Below are 6,000 nucleotides of genomic sequence, written 5' to 3' on the forward strand. Positions count from 1 at the left end.
ATGACACACGTTGAACTATGCTTCTACAATTACATCAGGCCATCTATCCAATAAATATAACGAGGATGAATCAGAGAGTTGTGCTGTTTTTTTAATGGTGTGTAATGGTACGAGCGCTGACAGCGTAATAACCCCAGCTCTACTGACTTTTCTCATTACGCAGCAGCACCGGCCTTATCCAACCACTATATTTAACCAGGACGGGGGCAATCATCTCAGCCGCATATTACCGGACAGCCTTTAATGAAGAGCACAGTCACGAGGCGTTTACGTTTAATGAAAAGGGCCACCTGCTAAAGTCCATGCATGGACCCTTGGAGACAAGCAACCGTTTAAAATGATCCCCCGTGATGAATCATGCTACTCGTGGACCTAAAGGATGCAATAATCGCATGTCTTTTTGACTGCAGTGCATGAAAGCCCCTCCTGTGTGTGTTCCACAGTTGTTTTATTGTGAAAATCAGATCAAATACAGAAGAGAAAAAGGCTATATCATAGGAAAGAATAGGTGTTTCTGAGATAATTCCGTCATTGTAGAGCACTGAGCTTCTCCAATGTGAACAGACTGATCAGGTGTTCATTGTTGTTTCTAATTAAAGCTCATGTCAGAGCTGGAGAAGCTGTCAGCAGTTCTGTAAGACGGACAAAAAAAACCCTGCTCTCAACAGGCAATACCTCCTGCTTCAGCCCACGCTGCCAGAGTCCATATTGTATAACCCAAGATTACACAGCAAAGCCCGTTGAATCTGAAGTGAAAGCAGCTTAATTGGTTTGATATGAATGAGAGAATAAATAGCCTGATGTAAGTGGGAGAGAAGACTGAACTGTTGGGACTGGATGTTTGCTGCATTAACTGATTGTTCACAGTTACCTAAAATCTTCATTTCTTCCTGGAGTTTACCTCATGAAGTTGCTCTTTTCCTCACCTGCAGGTCACGCTGGACTCTTATTTACAGTAAACACAGTACAAGACTGCAGCCTTAGTTTTGCTCTCTTGCCTTTCTTGCCACTTTTGTGTGTCTTTTCCAAAACACAAAACAAAGAATAGTGGAGAAACGAATAAAAGAGAAAATAAATGTGAAAAGTAAGCCCCAGTGTGATGACTTTGAAATTGAGACTGCAATATGGTTTGTAAATAATCAAAAAAGACTGAAAAATGCATTTCACTAGCTCCAAAAGCACAAAATGATGATAATGATTTTTTTCCCCACACAAAATATGGAATAAAATAAATAAATAAATAAAATAGAAAGAAAATACATGTTAAAAGTAATGCCCAATGTGGTGACTGTCAAAGTCAGGTCTGCAGTATGGATTATAAATGATGATAAAGCACATGCTGATTATATATAATGTCTTGATTTGTCACACAAAATACAGAATAGTGGAAATAAAACGATTAAAGGTAAGAAAACAAACGTTACAAAATGAGCCCCAATTGTTGGCTGTCAAAATTAGGGCTGCAGTGGTTTAGAAATGAGCAAAAATGAATGAGAAATACTTTTCACCAATTCTAAAAGCACAGAACAATGATAATGTCTTGTTTTTTTTTTACACACAAAACATAGAAATGGCAAAGAAAGGATTTTAAGACAATGAAAACAAAGGCAAAAAATCAACCCTGATGTAGTAACTGTCAATGTTAGGTCTGCAGTATGTTTTATAAATGATCAAAAAAGGTGAAAAATGCCTATCACAGTTTCCAGAAGCGCAACGTGATGATATATAATGTCTTGTTTTGTCACACACAAAATATAGAATAATGATGCAATGAATAAGGGAAATAAATAATAAATGTAAAAAGTAAGCCACGATGTGTTGATAGTTAAAGTTTGGGCTGCAGGACGATTTAAAAATATCAAAAAAGTGAGAACTGCTGTTCACTATTTTTCAAATGCATGCATAATGATACATAATATTTTGTTTTGTCACTCACAACAGATAATAGGCAAGAAATTAATAAAGGAAAGAAAAAAATGGTAAAAGTGAGCCCTTCTATCAAAATTAGTGCTGCAATATGGTTTATAAATGGTATAAAAATGGATGAAGAATCACAATTTCATGAAGCACAAAGTGAAGTTTTTTATAATGTCTTGTTTTGTCACACTTTCAATCCTGAAATATTCACTCAGCCTTTAAAATAAGAGAAAGCAAAGCTGCAAATCCTTAAAATTTAGTGGCTGGAATGAGGTAATTCTTTGTATTACAGCTTGAGAAACAACTTTAATAGTTTAAAATTCTAATTAAATTATTGAATTTATCTGTAATTGTAATGATGTAAGCACAAATTCATCCTATTCCATTCTTGTTTATTCAATGTTCAGTTCAATAAAACGGCTTATTTCTGTGCGTTTTGCAGTATCAGTATCAGTGTATTATCCAGAGGACTGTATCACTGCTGTTTGTTTTGTTCTCTTGGTCCACTCCACTCGTAGCCGTGACCTTGTTTTCCCCCGGTGTCCTAGTTGCACACTCTGCCTTTGTCATACATGATGGCCAGCTCTTTGAGGCCGTGCCAGCTCCTGAACATTCTGAGCTGATTATTTTGACATCTTATGGCAAGTAGAACCCTCTTCCCAGCGGGTCGTACTTAAGCACAGCGAAGAAGCATTCCTTTGTTAAGTGTTTGTGTCACACTTAAAGGATTAGAAAGCAGCATTTGAAAAGCACCAGGAATAATGTTTGGAATCACCTACTGAATAGTCTTACCGCTCAGGTTATCCTGGCAAATGAACCACTGATTTATTTACGGGGTAAAATGAGCAACTTTGTGAGAATAGGGTGAGCAAACGTCCCCCGAATCCAGGTTTTGGGCACCGTTCCAGGAGCTGGCAGGGGTTCACTGCACGGTACAGTGTGTGTTACCCATATGATATTTTACCCATTTGACAGAATGTACATTTATGTTCCCATATTTCATAGTTTCTGTCAGGGTCATTTGAAATCCCCTCACCTGTATCTCACATTTAAATCTTCACATGGAGGCGTGTCGGAGTGGAAAGTGGGAAAGACACGCTGGGATAAATCACCGCAGACGTTTCTACCTCGATGGTTCCCATACATCTCCGATTTTATTGTGTCTTAGGATCCTCTGCCTTTATGCTGATCTGGTATGGAGAGGTTTTTGGTTTCTGGGTGGAAGAAGGGCAGGGAATGAGGGCCTCTGCTGGGCAGGTTGTGGCACTGAATACTTCAGTTCAAAAACTATATATAAAAATTCCATTAAAGTAGAGAAAAATATTAAAATCAAACATACAGCATGTCCACATGGAAACATAATGTTTGCTTTTTTTCCCTACTTTTTTCACTCTCTTACTTTGCTGACAGTACTTTTAAACAATGAACTCACTAGTGAATAAATATATTTCAGATCATAGAATTAAAATCACACCACACAATCATAATTTTCTCACACAAATCTTCATATTTTGCTATGGAGGTTTCATTTTTCCTGATTTATTTACTGAAGGTTCATGGTTTTCATTGTATTCAAACTTTTTTTAATGCTGCCTCATTTTCCAAAAAGTGTTTAAATTTCTGCAGTTGGACTTAACTGTCACTGTTTTTATTTATTTATTTATTGGAAATATTTGGAAATTTGCATCTTTTGGAAATTTTCTTTTGTTTCAAATCCCTTCTATAGACATAATTTCTTTCTTTTTTGTATATTTTTTGATTTTATTTGTCAGAAATAATGCACAACATTACACATAATGTATGGTCCCAGAGATGACAAAAAGCGGATTTTCTTTTGCTGATTTTCTACTTAAAACACACTGTAATGTTACAGAAACAGGACAAGGACATAGCAGTTGTTCCTGTTGAATTTCTAAATGTTTTCTCAGTGCTTTGCAATTCTGTTGTAAATTCATTTCATTGAAACTCTGAGTTGAAAGTCTCACAAATAAAGCCAAAGGTATCTGCATATCCCAAGAGAAAAGTTAGAAAACATGTATTTTTCATACTTTTGAGTGGACAGATCCTTTAAACACACTACCGGACTTTGATAAATAGATTGCTTAAAACATCCTGAGTGAGTGTCAGTCATGTTCTCCAGTTTCAGCTCCGAGTGACTGAGAGGAGATGGACATCACTTAGGGATCCCCAGGGGAAGAAATTCCTCCAAGACTTAGTGTTTTTCTCACTGTTGCCTCACAAATGAGTTCCCAAGCCATTTCCATTAAGAGAATTGGGACAGGCTTTCTTGTGAGCTTTCACAAAATGTATAACCAGCCAAAGGGCAGGGTTTTGTCAGACAAACCTCTGAAGGTGTAATCCATAGTGTTAAAAGCAGAGCGGCTGACCTCTGTGTCGAACTGACGCCTATCTTCCTCCCTGGGAATTTTATTGTATCTAAAAGTTGGAATAAATTGCGATCTGTAGCGGGGATTCGAGGCAGATTTTTACTCACGGTTGCCGGCAGGCAGGAGTGTCCAGGCCGGTTGTAAATCACCAAAGAATACATGAGTGACACGTCTCAAATGTTTACATGCAGCCCCTATTCTTCTGCTCAGGATCTGAAGGGCAGGTTGGCAGCGCAGCGTTTCCCCCCCTATGCCTTTTCAGAGGTTGTGTTACTGCGTCCATACATCACCCTGACACGGGTGCACTCATTGAAACGGCCCGGCTAGGCCCCGTCTCAGGATGATGACATATTTGCCATTCCACTCAGTGAGGTGTGTTAGCATCTCATCGCTCTCTTATCACTGTCACACACTCAGAAAACATGCATATTCCCCATTAATTCAGATGATATTTGCAAGATTATTCAGCTTATTTCAGAGCTTGATAAATGATGTAATTAGCAGCGAGATCTCGATGCGAAGTCTTCAACATCGATACTCCCTTGACCCTGCCTGGGAGTCCCCTCCAACACGACTTCCCCTGCTCCTCCTGGGGGTAATGGAGGGAGGAAGAATGCGCTGGGAGGAAGTAAGTTTCCTCCAGGCAGATTGCTGGATGGAGAGGCTGAGAGACGGACAGATGACAATGGCGGGGAGGCCGGGGCTTGAGTGTCGCCCCAGGGAGACCTGCCCCCCGCTGGAACGTGTTGGCTCCGGCCGCTATGCTAAGTGCACCGAGCAGAGGCCTTCACAGCGGATTTGGCAAAGTGATCCCTTCACCCACCACCGCCGCCGCCGACACCCCCATCCATCTCCTGCAAGTCCGCTCCCCTTCCCGCCTCACCCCACTCTCCTCTTCCTCCCTTCGTTAACACCCAACTAGGAGGTGATGAGTTGACACGGAGGGTGAGGACAGCTCTGGGAGTGTTATCTCCACCATTACCACTTCTGTGTCTTTTTTTGTGGTGTTGGTATTGGTGTGATGGTCGGTGCAGTTTTTATAGGGGAAAAGCACAAGGGAAGATCCCATTTTTATTTCAAAATATTAGAATTTTATTTGTCCATGTCATGTTTTTTTTTTTTTTTTTTTTTTTTTTTAAATCTTTGTGTGTGTATTTATAATTCGCAGCACCACTTTTCAAAACTGACACTCATGTTGATATTTGGAAAATTTACAAATCAAATAATGATCTGTCAATGAATAAAGATAAAAAAGCAATCTTAGATTCCATTTTTAAAGAATAGTGACCAAATTATATGCTTAAAAGCACATTTCACAGCAGAAATTAACTCGTCAGTGCTCTTTCGTGGCTGAACTTTACGCTATGTAAACTACCTCAAACCTAGTTTGCCAATTTCACCCTGAAATTTCTTATTACTTTCCTTTTTGCCAACATTTTTCAGTTTTCTGATACAGATAAACCTAAAATCAGTCAATCCATTTTTAGAGCTGATTTCACTGTTGAGTTCTGTTCAAAAGTTTAAAGGTTATGTTTTATTTTCCATTATGCAACATCTCCAGGGAGGCGTTTGATTGTCTTAACTAATTCTGCAGGAAGACACTGACCTCAAGCACTGAGATAAAATCATAAACAACTTTATTTAGCAACAAGAACAGTGAGGACTTGTGCAGCAGAGTCCTGATTCCAGAATCAGT

The sequence above is a fragment of the Amphiprion ocellaris genome, chromosome 18, assembly GCF_022539595.1.
Source record: "Amphiprion ocellaris isolate individual 3 ecotype Okinawa chromosome 18, ASM2253959v1, whole genome shotgun sequence".
Taxonomy (NCBI): Eukaryota; Metazoa; Chordata; class Actinopteri; family Pomacentridae; genus Amphiprion; species Amphiprion ocellaris.